Source organism: Cololabis saira, chromosome 9 (genome assembly GCF_033807715.1).
Source record: "Cololabis saira isolate AMF1-May2022 chromosome 9, fColSai1.1, whole genome shotgun sequence".
NCBI classification, from domain to species: domain Eukaryota; kingdom Metazoa; phylum Chordata; class Actinopteri; order Beloniformes; family Belonidae; genus Cololabis; species Cololabis saira.
In genome coordinates, this window is record NC_084595.1 from 20,822,605 (window position 1) to 20,843,580 (window position 20,976).

Genomic DNA, 20,976 nt, shown 5'->3' on the forward strand with positions numbered 1-20,976 from the left:
TCGTTTACAAGGTAAGTGTAGGTGTGTCAACGTTGTGCAACGTGGTGGCACATTATGGTGTAACAACCATCGTGATTTTGTTCTCAGTGTTAGCCGTGTCAGTTGGGTTGCAGCTGGAGGAAGTGTGGTGTCCCCTCTCTGCTGTTTTGCAGACTGGGACTGGATCGTGAGCGTTAAAGCTCTCTTTATCGGTATGCATGCTCTTCTTTTTATTCATCTCTGTTGGCTATAGTAGCCCTGTGCTAACAGCTTTTGCCCTCTGCTCTGTCCTGCTGTAGCTGTGGAATCTGCAGAAGTTTTCTCTCCTCCTGCGCTCCTAGGATCCACTGCACAGCTTATTGCTGACCATCACAGCCATCCAAGTCAAACCTCCGCGGCCTCCAGCCTTGGTGCAGCCGCTTCGTTTTCACTCCGTTTTCACTCTCACTTCCACGCTATTGTTTTAATTCTGGTTGCGGCTCTCCACGCATCAGACGGAAGCCCCACCGCAATTGTGTTTCTTTGTTTGTTGGTTTATTTCTTTTTGTTTATTTTTGGCTAATTATTCATTTGCTTTCTGGTTCCTCCTTGGGCCAGCTGTTTAGAGCATTTTTCTTTGTTTATTTATTTTCTTTTTTTTGAGACACATCTGGTTGTTTAGTTTTTGGTTACATGTCTGATTTTGTTATTTAGCTATGGGTTGCCACCCATAGCTGAGTTACTATTTAAGTATTTCTGTTTACCTTAAAACAATTAATTTGTATTCTTTATGTTGGTCTGCATGTGGGTGTGAATGTTGTGAGTATTTTAGAATAGGCCATTTTAAATATTTGTATAAACCAACCCTTGAGTGTCACTTCCCCTAATTTTGTTTCTTTTCCCCCTGGACAGGAGCTGGGTAGTGCGTGGCAGACTCCCTGGTGGTGGTCCCCATCTCACATCCCTTAAGTTGCTGTGGCACGTGGTGGTTTGGTTTGTAGTGTTGTGTGTTTTAAGTTTCTTTAATCTGTCCGCCTCCCTGAGTTTGGCCCTGCTCCCCTTTTTTTGTTTATTTTCCCCTTAAACTACTGGTTTTAGCAGACACTCGGGTTGAAAAGAACATGTTCATTTTAAACTATTGTTAAATAAAAGTAATTTATATATCTGTGGAAGTCCGTCTCATGTACTCTTTTAACTTAGTGTAACGAATCTGTGTGACCTCATAGTAGGTCGAGTTTATTTCCTGGGGTGCAATTCCCCAGGTGGCGTTGTTGGACAACTTCCCCCTCTGCACTACGTCTCGCCACATAAGCTACGCCATAGGCTCTGCGTCGATTTAACTCGCCGACCGAAGGCAAACAGGCAGACTCGTCTCAGACTGTGACCAAGGCAGCAAGCATTTTTTTGTGAGAAATAGAGAGAAATAATTCTGTGACTCGTCAGATTTGTTTTGGATGTTTGATATAATAGTTTTCAGAAACCACAAAGTAATCCAGCTGTTATCTGGGTAATTTACACACTTTCAGATAAAGTTGCCGAAGATCACGCCAGAATAAAAGGGATTCATGGTTCCGCGTTACACCAACGCAGAGCCTACGGCGTAGGTTATGTAACCTACGCAGAGGGCTCCGCGTCGATGTATGCGGCGACGCGCGCCGTACCCTACGCTGGATGAATCTCTATGAATCAGAGAATACAGGAGACCAGACAGTTTTTCCTTGCCTTTTTCCATTCCTGCCCTGATAAGGCCTTTTAGTCAAGCAGATCTTGAGTTCTAAATTTTCCAAGCAGCAAAACATTTTTAGACTGATGCATAGCCTTGTGGATAGGCTTTTGTCAGTTAACATTTGAACCATTGCCTGCTCACGCTTGTGTGGTTGTACTGTCCTATGGCAATGTTTGCTGTATTGGTGAAACTCTTGGCGTGCAGCTACCCAATGCAGGCTTACATTAGCCATCAGCCGCTCCCCGTTCGACTAATCTGTGCAAGTTTTGGTGAGCTTTGAAATTGGGTGAATTCTCGCCTTTTAGCCATGTCCCACAAACTACCCCACCACCTTTTAAACATTTTTTTACTGGCACCGTGTTCATTTACAGTCCCATATTGGGCTACACCCAATTTCCCCAGGAACCATGGCCATGTGGAGGCCCTGCCAATTTTCCGATCAAGGTCTAAGCAGCATCCATGCTTATCTTGCAGAGCTATGCTACCAACCTCAGAATACGGCTTGTAATGCCAGACTTTCAGGACACGCATTAGTGTGTGGGGAGGAAGTGTAACCTAGAATTCCATTTTGCATTGTTAATTTTGGTTAACAGCATTTGTCACCATTATAAATAAGCATTCCCCAAAGCCACATACAAGTTAAATTATTTATTGGCCAAAGCTGATCAGAATCTTTTATAAAGACTGGCAGGACACATTTCTGCCAGCCTTGAGACACATAAGCATTTCCTGCAGAAGTCTAGGAAGCAGCTTGGAAGACCTTTTTCTGCTGCACAGAACCATGGTCGTCAGAAGCATGCTCTGTCAAGTAGTGGACGGCCTGTGAGTAGTCTCTGCCCTTCTCATGGTGCTGGCTGAAGGTAGTCTGGGTGCCAGGCCATACAGGAGTTTGTAGTCAAAGTATGGAAAGGGGTAAGCCGAGAAACCACCCACACCAAACTGGGGAACCACCACACTTGTGAATCCCTGCTGTCCTTGGCTCAGTTGGTCAGCCGGATAGCCAAATTCTTCCGTCTGCCGCTGGAAGTTGCCAAGTTCAGCTTCCCTCATAACACTGGCAGCTTCTCCTGCCTGGAAGCTCGGTTCAGGTGGTGGTAGAGGGGCTGAGAGGAGAAAGTCACTGGCATCCATGGTCTGGGCATCATCTGCTGCTTCAGTCAAGCTTTGGGGAGGAACAGCCCACTCGGTTTCTGTGGAGAAAAACAAGTCAGGAAAAAGTACCCAACCACAAGACTACCACCATGCATTTACAGACTTATTTGTTAGACAAGACTGACCAGCTCCAGCCGGTCCTGAACCAACAACTCCTGCTTGAAAGGGTACAGAAGAACCAGAGACAACATAGCCAGGCTGAAGGGGCACAAGCGACCCATGACCGACAGCTCCTGCCTGAAGGGGCACAAGCGACCCAGTACCGACAGCTCCTGCCTGAAGGGGCACAAGCGACCCAGTACCGACAGCTCCAGCCTGAAGGGGCACAAGCGACCCAGTACTGACAGCTCCTGCCTGAAGGGGCATAGCAGACCCAGTACCAAAATAATATCCCACAGCAGGTGCAGCCGAGTCCAGACTGCTCCCTACTGGAGTTGTGTAGCCAACAAGCTGAGGGGCATTAGGATTTTGGACAAGTACTGGTGCAGAAACCAGTCTAGGGGCACTGTAGTGTACTGGTGCTGAATGACCTGTGGGTGCCCCCTGGTAGGAGGCAAAGTTGCCACCAGCACTGCTGCCACCAGCACTCTGTTGGTGAGATTTCGATCCTGAGGACAGAAAACAGATGATTTAAGCAGAGTGATACAACTATACATGTCATGTCTTCAGCAAATCATAGCCTACCCTTCAAATGCATCCCACATGACTCCACAATCAACAACACCCAGAGGGAAGCCCTGAAAAACAAGAACACAACATCAGAAACTTCTATAACCAGCTGGAAACAGTTGCTTCCAACTAAGACTGTAGCAAACCTCAGGAAGAAGCCTGCAGTCTTCATAATGAAAGTCAGAAGTAAAGGAGGCAGCACGGCCGAGAGTTTTTAAATGTTGCCAGGGACCAGTTCTGACCAATCACAGCTTAACGGGCTAACGACACTCAGCTGCTGTGGTCTGACTCCAAGGAACCGTTCTTACCTCAGCTAATGCTCCAACTGACTACGTTTACATGGACCACAATACTCCCAACATAATCAGATGGAGGAAAGACTTGCATTAAGAAATATACATGTAAATAGCAACTTTAAACTAGTTAAGTTAGTTTTTCAGTAAGTGATAATCACATTAAGATAGGTGGAGTATCCCGATCATAAACTATATTTAGATGGACAACAGCAATCTGATTATTGACTGTAACCGAATTAAGACAAAATTCTGATGAAAACTTTTACATGATTTTGTTTAAAAGTATTCTCCTCATAATCCAGCTTTACTTCTTTTTTTCCTTGAGTGGCAATGATTGGAGCACACTTTCTAAATCTCCTCGTTGTGGATGAGGCAGCTATTCAACCACTGGGGATCAAAAACGATGAATAAAAGGTTTTATATGTCACCTCAGTGTTGGTGTTAATGCCCTAATAATCCTCAGATTTGATCTTCAGCAGCGCTCCGGCTCTCCTTTACGTGAATCTTGCCCCCGTACGGTTCATTCACTCCTGACAAATTATTCACGTTCTTAGGTTGAACATTCTCTCATATTAGATCACTGATGTCTGCTGTCTGGATCTACATCACCATGGTCACCTTTGTGAACTTTCTTTTAGAAAGAAAGCCTGTAACTTCAGAGATGTGTTGTGCTAGCTTAAAATGATTGATATTCTAATGTAGGATAAACAGGGAAAAGGACAGATAGAGAATGGGAGGAGCATTCCCGTTCAGATGTATAATTTGTGTGTGTGGTTTGTGTATTGTGTGTGTAGGCCTGTGGGCGGGGCATAGATATATATAGAATATATGAAGAAACGTATATTCATCGATTTCATGTGACGTCACACAGTACTCGCAGCGCCATCTTGAGGACCGACTTTCAGCATGCCGTCTATCTGTTGTGCCGTGGGATGCGACAATAATAAGTCTAAAAAAACGGGAGTGACCTTTTATCAGTGCTTTAAGTGGGCCGTGGGATATTGTGATGTTTAAATGTTCTTTTATTTTCTTCCTTTCACTCGTGTTGAAAGCCGGTTGAAAGCGCTGTAGGAAACAGTCATGATGAGGAACGGCTGATCCAGTTAGTTGAAATGAGAAGTTATCTATGATTCCTCCTCATTTCACCACAAAAACCACAATAAAGTGGCAGAAATAAATAATATCCTATTATTATATAGGTCCCAGAACATCGGACGGGAGGGAGAGAAAAGGTCCTGTAAGTGGGGGGGGGGGGGGGCGGGGGGAACAATTAATAACTGCGTGTGGTGACGCAATCAAACAGCGAACAGCGTGGAATGAGCGGCGTGTTCGTGGTGTTAAATGCAGCAAACATGTCAGCATGTCAGATCATTACTGAGATGTGGGGAAAAAGCAGAGGACACGAGAAATGATCCAGGCTGAGTTGGATTTGGGAGAGCCGCTTGGTGATGGAGACGTCACGGGACGCACCGCGCAGGAGATCGGGAGCGCAAGATGAACATTTGCATTAATAATATAATAAATCATATTTTATATTTTATGTTTTAATAAAGTTTTATGGTGACATGATGATATGCTTTTACTTTCTAGAGTAGTAACGTTACTGAAAAAGTGAACTGCCTTCTTACTTGTCATTACATAAATGTATCCTGTGCAGGCAATTCAATGCTTATGCTATTCATCACCAGACTGTCTCTTACCTTTCCTATTACCACCAACATTTTTTTGGCCTCCACATGATGAAGTTTGGCATCTTTAACCCATCATGATGTGAAGTAGCGGTAAGCTTTGGTACTTTAAAAGCTTTGAGAGCTTTGCCGGTGTATGGAGAAGGATTGTGGACCAGGTAGATATATATGTCCGCAAACGACAAATCTGGCAGGTTTTTGGCAGACTGGAGTGGAGTCAGTAATTGATTAGATATTAGATACGGATCGAAACCTAAAGTGTCAATTTTCTGTAGATACCGTTGCTGTTCTTCGGGAGTTAAGTGAGTTATTAGGTGAGACGTCATATTGGCTGCGCGACGGAAAGGTCCTCGGTCGGTCCTCAAGATGGCGCTGACAACAAAAAATGTCACGTGACTGAAATCCATGAATACTATCTATGTCTGGACATATACATGTACCTTTAGGTGCTCATGTAAATATAATATAAAGTCAGGTACATGCAGTCAGTCAATTATACGTACATAACCATATCTACATTTGTGTGTACATATGTACAGACGTGTATGAATCAGAGACAATGCAGGAGACCAGTTTTTCCTTGCCTTTTTCCATTCCTGCCCTGATAAGGCCTCTTAGTCAAGCAGATCTTGGAGTTCTAAATTTTCCAAGCAGCAAAACATTTTTAAATGACTGATACATAGGCCTTTGTCAATTAACATTATAACCATTGCCTGCTCACGCTTGTGAGGTTGTACTGTCCTATGGCAATGTTTGCTGTATTGGTGAAACTCTTGGCGTGCAGCTACCCAACGCAGGCTTACATTAGCCATCAGCCGCTCCCCGTTTGACTAATCTGTGCAAGTTTCAAAAGGTGAGCTTTGAAATTGGGTGGATTCTCGCCTTTTAGCCATGTCCCGAAAACTACCCCACCACCTTTTAAAAAATGTTTTACTCTCACTGTGGTGATTTACAGTCCCATATTGGGCTACACCCAATTTCCCCAGGAACCATGGAGGCCCTACCAACTTTCAAGTCAAGGTCTAAGCAGCATCCATGCTTAGCCTGCACAGCTACACTACCAACCTCAGGATATGGCTTGTAATGCCAGACTTTCAGGACACGCATTAGTGTGTGGGGAGGAAGGGTAACCTACAATTCCATTTAGCATTGTTCATTTTTGGTAACAGCATTTATCACCATTATAAATAAGCATTCCCCAAAGCCACGTACAAGTTAAATTATTTATTGGCCAAAGCTGATCAGAATCTTTCATAGGGACTGGCAGGACACATTTCTGCCAGCCTTGAGACATAAGCATTTCCTGCAGAAGTCTAGTAGGCAGCTTGGAAGACCTTTTTCTGCTGCACAGAACCATGGTCGTCAGAAGCATGCTCTGTCAAGTAGTGGATGGCCTGCGAGTAGTCTTTGCCCTTCTCATGGTGCTGGCTGAAGGTAGTCTGGGTGCCAGGAGGGTACAGGCCATACAGGAGTTTGTAGTCAAAGTATGGGTAAGCCGAGAAACCACCCACACCAAACTGGGGAACCACCACACTTGTGAATCCCTGCTGTCCTTGGCCCAGTTGGTCAGCCGGATAGCCAAATTCTTCCGTCTGCCGCTGGAAGTTGCCAAGTTCAGCTTCCCTCATAACACTGGCAGCTTCTCCTGCCTGGAAGCTTGGTTCAGGTGGTGGTAGAGGGGCTGAGAGGAGAAAGTCACTGGCGTCCATGGTCTGGGCATCATCTGCTGCTTCAGTCAAGCTTTGGGGAGGAACAGCCCACTCGGTTTCTGTGGAGAAAAACAAGTCAGGATACAGTACCCAACCACAAGACTACCACCATGCATCTACAGACTTATTTGTTAGACAAGACTGACCAGCTCCAGCCGGTCCTGAACCAACAGCTCCTGCTTGAAAGGGTACAGAAGAACCAGAGACAACATAGCCAGGCTGAAGGGGCACAAGCGACCCAGTACCGACAGCTCCAGCCTGAAGGGGCACAAGCGACCCAGTAGCGACAGCTCCAGCCTGAAGGGGCACAAGCGACCCAGTACCAACAGCTCCTGCCTGAAGGGGCATAGCAGACCCAGTACCCACATAATATCCCACAGCAGGTGCAGCTGAGTCCAGACTGCTCCCTACTGGAGTTGTGTAGCCAACAAGCTGAGGGGCATTAGGATTTTGGACAAGTACTGGTGCAGAAACCAGTCTAGGGGCACTGTAGTGTACGGGTACTGAATGACCTGTGGATGCTCCCTGGTAGGAGGCAAAGTTTCCACCAGCACTCTGTTGGTGATTTTCTGATCCTGAGGACAGAAAAATGATTTAAGCAGAGTGTGATACAACTATACATGTCATGTCTTCAGCAAATGATAGCCTACCCTTCAAATGCATCCCACATGACTCCACAATCAACAACACACAGAGGGAAGCCCTGAAAAACAAAAACACAACATCAGAAACTTCTAGAACCAGCTGGAAACAGTTGCTTCCAACCAAGACTGTAGCAAACCTCAGGAAGAAGCCTGCAGTCTTCATAATGAAAGTCAGAAGTAAAGGAGGCAGCATGGCTGAGAGTTTTTAAATGTTGCCAGGGACCAGTTCTGACCAATCACAGCTTAACGGGCTAACGACACTCAGCTGCTGTGGTCTGACTCCAAGGAACCGTTCTTACCTCAGCTGATGCTCCAACTGACTACGTTTACATGGACCACAATACTCCCAACATAATCAGATGGAGGAAAGAGTTGCATTAAGAAATATACATGTAAATAGCAACTTTAAACTAGTTACCGGTAAGTTAGTTTTTCAGTAAGTGATAATCACATTAAGATAGGTGGAGTATCCCGATCATAAACTATATTTAGATGGACAACAGCAATCTGATTATTGACTGTAACCGAATTAAGACAAAATTCTGATGAAAACTTTTACATGATTTTGTTTAAAAGTATTCTCCTCATAATCCAGCTTTAGTTCTTTTTTTTCTTGAGTGGCAATGATTGGAGCACACTTTCTAAATCTCCTTGTTGTGGATGAGGCAGCTATTCAACCACTGGGGATCAAAAACGATGAATAAAATGTTAATATCTCACCTCAGTGTTGGTGTTAATGCCCTAATAATCCTCAGATTTGATCTTCAGCAGCGCTCTGACTCTCCTTTACCTGCATCTTGCCCCCGTACGGTTCATTCACTCCTGACAAATTATTCACGTTCTTAGGTTGAACATTCTCTCATATTAGATCACTGATGTCTGCTGTCTGGATCTACATCACCATGGTCACCTTTGTGAACTTTCTTTTAGAAAGAAAGCCTGTAACTTCAGAGATGTGTTGTGCTAGCTTAAAATGATTGATATTCTAATGTAGGATAAACAGGGAAAAGGACGGATAGAGAATGGGAGGAGCATTCCTGTTCAGATGTATAATTCGTGTGTGGTTTGTAGGCCTGTGGGCGGGGCATAGATATATATAGAATATATGAAGAAACGTATATACCATCTATGTCTGGACATATACATGTACCTTTAGGTGCTCATGTAAATATAGTATAAAGTCAGGTACATGCAGTCAGTCAATTATACGTACATAACCATATCTACATTTGTGTGTACATATGTACAGACGTGTATGAATCAGAGACAATGCAGGAGACCAGTTTTTCCTTGCCTTTTTCCATTCCTGCCCTGATAAGGCCTCTTAGTCAAGCAGATCTTGGAGTTCTAAATTTTCCAAGCAGCAAAACATTTTTAAATGACTGATACATAGGCCTTTGTCAATTAACATTTGAACCATTGCCTGCTCACGCTTGTGAGGTTGTACTGTCCTATGGCAATATTTGCTGTATTGGTGAAACTCTTGGCGTGCAGCTACCCAACGCAGGCTTACATTAGCCATCAGCCGTTCCGTTTGACTAATCTGTGCAAGTTTCAAAAGGTGAGCTTTGAAATTGGGTGGATTCTCGCCTTTGAGCCATGTCCCAAAAACTACCCCACCACCTTTTAAAAAATGTTTTCGCACTGTGGTGATTTACAGTCCCATATTGGGCTACACCCAATTTCCCCAGGAACCATGGCCATGTGGAGGCCCTGCCAACTTTCCGATCAAGGTCTAAGCAGCATCCATGCTTAGCCTGCACAGCTACGCTACCAACCTCAGGATATGGCTTGTAATGCCAGACTTTCAGGACACGCATTAGTGTGTGGGGAAGAAGGGTAACCTACAATTCCATTTTGCATTGTTCAATTTTGGTAACAGCATTTGTCACCATTACAAATAAGCATTCCCCAAAGCCACGTACAAGTTAAATTATTTATTGGCCAAAGCTGATCAGAATCTTTCATAGAGACTGGCAGGACACATTTCTGCCAGCCTTGAGACACATAAGCATTTCCTGCAGAAGTCTAGGAAGCAGCTTGGAAGACCTTTTTCTGCTGCACAGAACCATGGTCGTCAGAAGCATGCTCTGTCAAGTAGTGGACGGCCTGCGAGTAGTCTTTGCCCTTCTCATGGTGCTGGCTGAAGGTAGTCTGGGTGCCAGGAGGGTACAGGCCATACAGGAGTTTGTAGTCAAAGTATGGGTAAGCCGAGAAACCACCCACACCAAACTGGGGAACCACCACACTTGTGAATCCCTGCTGTCCTTGGCTCAGTTGGTCAGCTGGATAACCAAATTCTTCCGTCTGCCGCTGGAAGTTGCCAAGTTCAGCTTCCCTCATAACACTGGCAGCTTCTCCTGCCTGGAAGCTCGGTTCAGGTGGTGGTAGAGGGGCTGAGAGGAGAAAGTCACTGGCATCCATGGTCTGGGCATCATCTGCTGCTTCAGTCAAGCTTTGGGGAGGAACAGCCCACTCGGTTTCTGTGGAGAAAAACAAGTCAGGAAAAAGTACCCAACCACAAGACTACCACCATGCATCTACAGACTTATTAGTTAGACAAGACTGACCAGCTCCAGCCAGTCCTGAACCAACAGCTCCTGCTTGAAAGGGTACAGAAGAACCAGAGACAACATAGCCAGGCTGAAGGGGCACAAGCGACCCAGTACCGACAGCTCCTGCCTGAAGGGGCACAAGCGACCCAGTACCGACAGCTCCTGCCTGAAGGGACACAAGCGACCCAGTACCGACAGCTCCTGCCTGAAGGGGCACAAGCGACCCAGTACCGACAGCTCCTGCCTGAAGGGGCATAGCAGACCCAGTACCCACATAATATCCCACAGCAGGTGCAGCCGAGTCCAGACTGCTCCCTACTGGAGTTGTGTAGCCAACAAGCTGAGGGGCATTAGGATTTTGGACAAGTACTGGTGCAGAAACCAATCTAGGGGCACTGTAGTGTACTGGTGCTGAATGACCTGTGGGTGCTCCCTGGTAGGAGGCAAAGTTGCCACCAGCACTGCTGCCACCAGCACGCTGTTGGTGATTTTCTGATCCTGAGGACAGAAAACAAATGATTTAAGCAGAGTGTGATACAACTATACATGTTACGTCTTCAGCAAATCAGAGCCTACCCTTCAAATGCATCCCACATGACTCCACAATCAACAACACCCAGAGGGAAGCCCTGAAAAACAAGAACACAACATCAGAAACTTCTAGAACCAGCTGGAAACAGTTGCTTCCAACCAAGAATGTAGCAAACCTCAGGAAGGAACCTGCAGTCTTCATAATGAAAGTCAGAAGTAAAGGAGGCAGCATGGCTGAGAGTTTTTAAATGTTGCCAGGGACCAGTTCTGACCAATCACAGCTTAACGGGCTAACGACACTCAGCTGCTGTGGTCTGACTCCAAGGAACCGTTCTTACCTCAGCTGATGCTCCAACTGACTACGTTTACATGGACCACAATACTCCCAACATAATCAGATGGAGGAAAGACTTGCATTAAGAAATATACATGTAAATAGCAACTTTAAACTAGTTAAGTTAGTTTTTCAGTAAGTGATAATCACATTAAGGTAGGTGGAGTATCCCGATCATAAACTATATTTCGATGGACAACAGCAATCTGATTACTGACTGTAACCGAATTAAGACAAAATTCTGATGAAAACTTTTACATGATTTAGCTTAAAAGTATTCTCCTCATAGTCCAGTTTTACTTCTTTTTTTTCTTGAGTAGCAATGATTTTAGCACGCTATTCTAAATCTCCTCGTTGTGGATGAGGCAGCTATTCAACCACTGGGGATCAAAAATGATTAATAAAATGTTAATATCTCACCTCAGTGTTGGTGTTAATGCCCTAATAATCCTCAGATTTGATCTTCAGCAGCGCTCCGACTCTTTTTTACCTGCATCTTGCCCCCGTACGGTTCATTCACTCCTGACAAATTATTCACGTTTTTAGGTTGAACATTCTCTCATATTAGATCACTGATGTCTGCTGTCTGGATCTACATCACCATGGTCACCTTTGTGAACTTTCTTTTAGAACAGGTGTGTCAAACTCATTTTCACCGAGGACCACATCAGCATGATGGCTGTCCTCAAAGGGCCAGACTTAATTTACAAATGTAACTAAATGTAATCGAATGTAATGTAAAATAAATGTAACTACTCCTTAATGTTAAATAACTCATTAATTATAACTTATTCAAGTGACAATTACAGTTGCAACATACATCTTTTTAAATTGTGTCAGCTTATGAAAACCCACATAACTCCATTAATGAATGATCAAATTGTCCAAGTGAATAAAGAAAAAATAACAAAACTGAGCTGCGAAGAACATGTATGACATGTAACATTTTACAAAAAAGGCTGCACAGCCTTGCATCCAACTGATGGTTTGATAACAATTTGTCTGCATACACACATAAGACCTGCAACCATGAAATAATTACAACAGCAACTACACATAAATAATACCTAATCAACTAAAAATAGCAAAATAAAGGTTGACTCAGTTCACAACTATATTGGTCAAGTTTTTGATGAGGAGACGCTGCTTGTCCTTGAAAAAGTGGATTCTCTCTCTACTATCGATTGATCATGTTCTGAAAATGATAAACACAAAAAAAAATGCAAGCAAAATCATTAAATTGCACACAGTTTAACTGTTCTTCTTGTTGCTTGAATTACATTTTATTATATTTTAATTAAGTTTAAAAAAAAAGCACATTTCTATGCATTTTAGACGTATTGGGGATGTCCCTTTTTTGGCGCTCACCAACACGTGCATGGGAAAATTGTGAAATACGGAATCAACTGAGTTCCATATTGGTTCAATACGGAACGCAACTTTTAATTCCCAATTTCATAAAAATTCTGTATTTTGAGGGACAGGTGGCAAGCCTACGCGGGCCACATAAAATGACATGGTGGGCCACATCTGGCGCGCGGGCCTTGAGTTTGACACATGTGTTTTAGAAAGAAAGCCTGTAACTTCAGAGGTGTGTTGTGCTAGCTTAAAAGGATTGACATTTTAATGTAGGATAAACAGGGAAAAGGACAGATAGAGATCGAGAGGAGCATTCCAGTTCAGATGTATAATTTGTGTGTGTGGTGTGTATATTGTGTGTTGTGTGTGTGTAGACCTGTGGGGGGCATAGATATATATAGAATACATGAAAGAAACATGTACATACCTTCTATGTCATATACATATATGTACCTTTAGATGCTCATTCAGATGTAAAATACCAGTATAAAGTCATGCATGTGTGGTAGATAAGAACTTGCAAGACTTATATTTTTGAGAGAACATTATTTTATTTTATAGTCTTGGGGTATACGTGGCGGATCTCAACTGTGCGGCCCAATAATACCAATGCATGGGTTCATAGTTGATTGAGCTAATAGAGCTGATCTTAGGAGTTACTTTAATGCACAAATATTTAAAGACGTCTACAGCATTCACAAAAGGGTGTGGTACCATAGGGCTTTTTCTCTCCCTCTCGCTTAGAAACATAATTGAAGATTTCTCTTTGTTCACCTTAAACCCAGAGAAGCTACCAAATTCAGTCATCAGCTCCAAAAGGGATGGTATTGATTTTCTCAGATCAGAAAGAAACACAACAGCATCTTCAGCAAATAATGCAATACAGTGTTCTAAGACACCTGTGGTAATACCATATACAGTATTGTGGGATGAGACCTTACTGTCATGGCCAGAGGCTCCATTGCTATTACAAAAAGAGGAGAGAGCGGCAAGCCCTGTCTTGTACCGTGTGACAGTTTAAATGGTTGAGAGACTACATTGTTCGTATTAATTTCCACAGCCGAATTAATAAAAAGGATGTCAATCCATCTACAAAAGCATTCCCCAAATCCCATACGTTTAAGTACCTCAGAGATATGGCTATTTGACTATCGAACGCCTTTTTGGCGTCAAGTGATATAATAGAATCAGAGGACTCATTTGCATAGATTAGATTAAGCACTCTCCTCACATTATGGAATCGCTGGCGGTTCTTGACTAAGCCATTTTGATCTACGTGAATAATGGATGGCAGACCTTCCTCTAGTCTCATTGCTAGAGCTTTTGCAATAATTTTCACATCAGCGTTCATGAGCGAGATTGGTCTATAAGATCCACATTCCATCAGCGATTTATCAGGTTTCAGAATGAGGGTAATTAAAGCACTTTGAAGCGAAGGAGGAAGGTGTCCCCGTTCAAGGGCTTCTTGATACATATCTAGTAGAGGGGATAATAGTTTGTCTTTAAACAATTTATAAATATTGGTAACCCATCGGACCCTGATGCTTTTCCACTCTTCATATTACAAATGGCATTGGAAATGTCAGTAGAATCCAATTCTTTGTCTAGCAGGCATTTTGTTTCCTCTGAAATAGAGGGAATTTCTATTTTGTCTAATGAAAGTATTTTTTGTATATATTTTATAATGTGTATATAGTTTGTCTTTTGGTATGATTAAATACGGCTCGTTACTTAACTTTGAAGCTTTGTCTCATTCCTTGTTAAATTATAGCTAAAAAAAAAAAAAAATCCACGGATTGATAAACACTTGTCATTTCCTAAACATTTACAATTGATTCTTTTTGGCAGAATTTGATTATCCACTTGAGATGATTGTTAAATATATGACTGGAACAGATAATGTCCTATTGAAAAAACCTCAGTCAAAATGACCAGAATGATTCAGTGGAACTCGTTTATTTTTGGGGCTTTAAGTATTTAGAAAGGAAAGATTTTTGGCAGGTTCGATGTCTAGTTGTTGTCCGGTTCCACTATCTGAAAGGGAAACGTTTCTGAAGGTTTTCGCCGGAGGGGCCGCCGGCCCATCGCAGCACCCCACAGAGAAGAATGGCCAGGTTGCTGTATCTAGTCCTGCTTATTCTAATGCAGTGGTCACCGACCCTGGTCCTCAAGATCTACTGCCCTGCATGTTTCCCAGCCTCAGCACACCTGATTCTAATTAACGGTCCTCATTAGCTTGTTATCAAGGTCTGGACAGTTCTGTTGACACAGCTCCTTGTATCATGTGCTGAAGCAGAGTAACATCTAAAACATGCTGGACAGTAGATTGAGGACCAGGGTTGAAGACCACTGTTCTAATGCAAGGTCACAGGGATGAGCTGGAACCCATCCCAGGTCTCTTCAGGTAACTGGGAAGTTGCCAGTCCACTGCAGGGCCACAAACACCATGCTCACTAAAACTGATAGATTTGTAATAGTGTCCACTGTCCAGCTTAAGTCACCAATGCCATATGCCCCAATGAAACTGGTTGCAGGCTCAGCCAACCATGATGTGTACATGCAACCAAGACCCCAGTGAAACAAGAGCCTTTGTTTGTACACTACAGATATCTGCATGTACAAGACTTTGAAAGGTTGTCAACCCTGATACATTAACAAAAAAAAACAACTTTGTTACAGCTACACACACACACACAGGTTAAGGGTGACAAGCATTTGTAAAATTATGTTTATTGATTATCCTTTTTAAAACCAGAAACAGTTGCTGCACCTGTTGACAAAAGAGTCATTAGAAACCAGACTTCACAGAGCAGGAGAGCTACTCCAAAACTCACCTGCTAGAGTCTGGGAGGCAGCTTCACTCTGCTCCTCCCCGAGTCTGGATGAGCACTGGAGAGATGTGGCTTTGGGACCCGGTCATGGTTCTGTTCTGCAGGGTCCCTCAGCCGCCTGATAAGAGAACCACCGAAGTGTTCAGGAATTTGCTGGACCACCGCTGGAGCAAAACCCTGAGCAGAACTTTTCAGACCACTCCTGGAGTCTGGAAGGTTGTGAGGTCCACGGGCTGGGCTCAAGCTGCTTTGCGTTCTTGCACCGTTTAGAGAAAACTGCTGGCTCACGTGTGGCCTAGCACCAGTCTGAGAAGAGAAACTTCTGGCTTTAGATCCACGGGCTGACACCTTTCTTGCAGGGCCACGGGCATATGTCTGCATCTGTACACGGCTTCCATGTGGAGCAGAGCCAACTGCACTAAACAGGATTGAAGATGAGCCCATTTGTTTAGAGTAGGAAGGCATTTTTCCTGCAGACTGGCTGGAAACTGAATTAGAGTAGCTTCCCATTGGATGACTAGCCACAGGTTTAGGGATGCTGGGTAGATACGTGCCAGTATGCAGAGTTCCCTGCTGAGCTGGCCAAGTTGTCCTCTTGCCAAACTCAGCGACATCCTTCTGGTTTTGATTGTGCTTATTCACAGACGAACCACTCCCAACAGTAGCAGAAAGGCCAACTGACTGCTTTGGTACCATTTCAGCAACAACCCTGGTTGAAGGCATTTGCCAATTAGGTTTTGACACAAGTCTGCTCTGCACATGTCTCAGTGACTTTTGAGCCAGTTGAGAGAGACCTTGTGTGTAACTACTAGCTGAAAGCCCTGGGTCAGGTTCTGTGTGGAGACCACTTTGGGTTGAGCGTGGAGACATGAAGACTTGTCTGACTTGGTTCTGGGGATAGCCACCTTGCCTCAGGATGCCAACATGATTGTCATTGTGGGAACGCCATGCTACAAAAAAGGGCAGAGAGCCACATTAGCTCCTGTCAAAATATATATATAAAAAAAACAAACATCCATCCATGTTCTCACCTTCTGTGGTCCACAAAAATACATGCTCTGCTTGAACTAAAACCAGCAAGATCCTGCTCAGAAAACAAAATGCCAAAGTCAAACAAGGTTGTTTTTTTTTTTTTTTTTTTTTTGTTTTTTTTTTTAAAAGAGACAGTTGAAAATCCATACCCCAAACCAATTCCACAAGACATCGCTCAACTGCACCTCCGTATGAGTGCAGGCCAGAGATGTGGTTTTTATTGGTACCTGGAGTCGCTGTTTAATCAGCTGATTGTCTGCAGGTGTTGTTGAGGTGGAGTCGGGGGTATGGCTGATGTCACAAGTAAAAGCAGCACTCAAAAGAAAAAAAAACCTTGATGGATAGACAGCAGAGAAAGTAGACACAAGTTAATCAGACCTATTGATAACAGACCATGGGATTTACTAGATGTCTAGGATAGCAGTTATCTTAGTTTAGTTTTTTCTGTCAAGCTTATTCCAAGAGGAATGTTCAGAAATGTGGAAGGAGTAGGCAAGTGGTAAAGGGAGACAAAGGAGAGGAAAGTAGTTGATGTCAAGGATCTGAGAGATAAAACAAATTGATAAATGTATTGTAGTTTGGCGATTATTGCAGACTAAATAAAATGAAACTTTTCAGATGAACAGAACCTTGTCATTCAGTAAATCTTTCAGGGTACATTGACATCACACACCCATATCAGATTATGCTTATCCATCTTCCACATATTCTGCAGAAGAAGGTGCTGAAAAGTAGCAACTGTGAGACAGAAATGTTTAATGAAGTTAGATTGTCTGTGAGCTAAGGCCCATGTCCTGCTCCCTATTTCCCTTGTTTTGTCTTCCAAGGCATTACAATGAGGTGGATGCATCTCGTAAGAATGAAAGGATGCATCTTGAATGGTAAGCGAAACAGGGATGACGCCACATCTCTTTAGATGATTTCCTGATCTAGACATGCACTCCTGGGCATTCCTGTGCTCCTCTTTGAAGGAGAAAACATGTGTATGTGGTATTTTCACCTTCTGTAGTGTTGTCATCTCTCTCTGTAAATTTGGTTTTGTTCTCTCTGGCAGGAGGGATCATTTTGGGGTCAAAGGTTAGACTCCTTTTGGGGTGTCTGTGAGCAAATATGCACCTTCTCTGGCACACGTCACTGTAAAATACCTTTCTTGTGATGCTGTGATTATATTTGAACTACTCTACATTTGTACTGGCCTTCAGTGAGGATGGAAACAAATGAACAATCCTCAACATCCCCCTCAAATCATTCTCGAAACAAGTAACTTACCACAAAAGGAGAGGAACTGCACTTAGTTTGAGAAGAAAGCCAATAAATCCGATCTGTGGAGGTGTGTTATTCCAATCTGACATCTGCTCAGTGGTTTTAGCTTGTATGGCTATGTTTTTTTGAGTAAATATGGATTCCATAGTTTTGTATTTGCTTTCTTTTTGTTTTGTTTTTTGTAAAGAATTTGATGGTGAATTTGCTGGACTCTCCACTAGATGGTGCTTAACACTGCTTTAATGTGGCGTATCCAGGAAGTCACTGACATTAGTTATCCATCTTTAACACATAGTCAAAACTCATTTTAGGACTTTTAATGGCTGGAATCTGTTTTTTCATTATTTCATTCATTATTTTATTTTATTGCAAATTCCTGGGTTGTTCCAGGAGTCCCGGTAACAGTTGTGAGTTGTTTCCCTTGCTTCACGCTGTTTTGGTCACAAGACCATTGCATTATTGTGACATCACTGGAATCACATTTTTGTTTATTTTCACAATCAGAGAAACAGCTGACCGGTTAAAAAGTCCACCTCTCCATGAATCTGCTGGCTGTTTGGTAGACCCCGTTCTCCACAACAAGAGACATCACATGGAGACTTACATTTACTGAGAAACCCCTTAAAGAGAAAAGAAATACCTGCTGTAGAAGTGTCTCCTTTTCTGTCCTTTTCCTGGTGTCACCTGAAGAGAGATACTTTCTGAGATTTTATGAGCTTTCTGACTTGTTCATCATTCTAAAAGGTTTAAATTCTCAGAGAAATCGGAAGAAATGAAGTATCTGGTCTGAGGAACTCCCTGTAAGTATCCCAACTCAGAAAGAGTCCGTCTTGTCTCCTTTCCGGTCATATCTTTCAAATGACAGCCGTCTTTACACACATTGCATAGGTTTCATTGAAGTCTGGTTGCCAGGGTAACTGCAGGAAGTGTTATCTTTTCACCACAAGATAGATAGCAGGGAAGATATCCAAAGGTATCCTGGTCCTCAGCAAATGTGCCTCCCCTCAGTATTTTGGTTTGGGTAATGTATAACACTATTGAGGTGACAATCATTATTTGTTGGTTGTTTGTTAAGTGACTATGTTGCACTTAAAATGATAAATAAATAAAAGAAAAGAAAGAAAAACATGTACATACTTTTTTCATTTGGCTTTTTGTAACTCTTTCACTGCAGTTTTTGCATGAATTGGATTGGATTGGATTGGATTCAACTTTAATAATCCCCAAAGGGGAAACTTCATTGCCACCATGGCCACAACAATACAACATAAGACAATCAACGATACACATTAACAATATCTCCACCTAGGGACAGCACAGCAGTGGATCAATACAGCAGCAAAATAACCAGAATACGACCCCCCAAAAAAGGGAGATAAAAGAAAAAAGAAAGAGAAAAAAATGCATAAAAAGAATACAAATCCATTTAAAAGTGCAATAAGCAGGACAAGTATAGCAGCAAGTTAAACAGCTAAGATTATAGCTGCAATTTAACGTGCACTGTACAAGCAAATATGGCAGCAAGTTATGACAGCCTAAAAGAGTGGCTGCAGTTTAAAGTGCAATGTGCAGTAAAAGGATTAGTATAGCAGCAAGACATGACATCAGCAGTCCAAATTAAAAAGTCTGGTTGCTGCAGGAACAAAGGACTTCCTAAGTCGCAAAAAATCTGTACAGAAGCTGAAGAGGATGATGTAAACCCCCTTGGCAGCTTTAAAGCTCTTTGCTTTTGGTGATACTTGCTGATCTTGCTTGAATGATGAAAATATTAAACACAACCTGTTTCCTCCAGTCTGCTCCAGTTCTCAGAGGTATACTGTGCCCTCCTCTGATCAGAGGAGGGCACTGAATCTCTGAATCCCACTTATTTTCCTAAGTATATTGTGTTTTTGGTTTAATAAAATTGAACTCTTCCATCATTGGCTATTTATCTTTGATGGTAATTGCTACATGTTTACCGAGAGTAAAGTATCTTTATTTTGGGATATTTATGGAGTTTATATTTATGGACACGTCAATGAACAAACAGCTTTGTGTAAGTTTCTTTATGTACTGATTTATATTTGTATTTATCTTTTTCTCATTATCAATCGGATTTGTTTCCAAAACTGCACACACTTCATCTTGTGATGCTGCACACATATTAATCTGGACTGTCTGACAAAATGTGCATTAATCCTCTCCCTTTCTGTACTTCATAAATTCTTTTTTTTGCTTGATTCAGTCCTCTTTTTGTCTAAACTTTGTTTCTTTCTCTCTCTGAGCATTCATAGAGTCCTGCAGACTGATTAGAATGAATAAAAGGCTCACAAGGGGACAAGTTCTGAAGTATATGACAAGTTTCAGTACACAGACTAGAGTTCATGCTTCTTTATCTTTTTATCAAATTAACTCATATGCAATCACCTTTTTTCCTTTTCCTTTTTTCAGCATGTATAAAAAAGACATTAGAGTTTGAATTTCTTCATATTTTTCCTCAGTAATGGTAGGTTTGATCCCTCAGACTTGGCTTATCTTTTCCTCTCACCCTCTCACTTTTCTATGTTAGACATCACCTGCATATCACAGAAAAACACTCATTGCAGTCACCATGGCAGCACCGTACAGAATAGATAACACCAAAGCTGACTTGCCATTCAGGACCTGTGAAGGCACGCAGCCTGAGGTCTCGAATGGCGCTGCACCAGTGGCAGCAGCGCTGGTCGTGATGTGTTTTTATTTGTATTAACTTGAGTTCTATTAGTAGTTAAAAATAGCTTTGTGGTAGATATGCTGCTATAGGCCTCTGCTGCAGGGGGGCACCGACATGATCCACTGGGCGGTGCCTCTCACCCTTCTTCTCTTCTCCTCTTCCCTTCCTCTCTTCTTATTATAAGTATCTCATAGCCATCATTTTTGTCCATCATTCCTAGCTTCTTGTGCTGGCCCCCTTTTTTCTCTTTTGTGCATGTTTGCAGGCCGGAGCTTCATGAGCTGCGTGCTGGCCTGCGAACTAGGTATAGAAAATGGATGGATGGATAAATCCCTACTGTATCAAAACTTCTCATTATTGATATCCTTATTGCAAGCAAAGTTTTATAGCTTAACTTTATTAGAAATGAACATCATTACATTGAGTAGTCATGTTTGATTATTGCTCACTACCCTATAATGGTGTCATATTTGATGCATGAATGTTTGAGACCTCTTCACTACCCCATAAACAAATAAATACATGTTTAAAAATAAT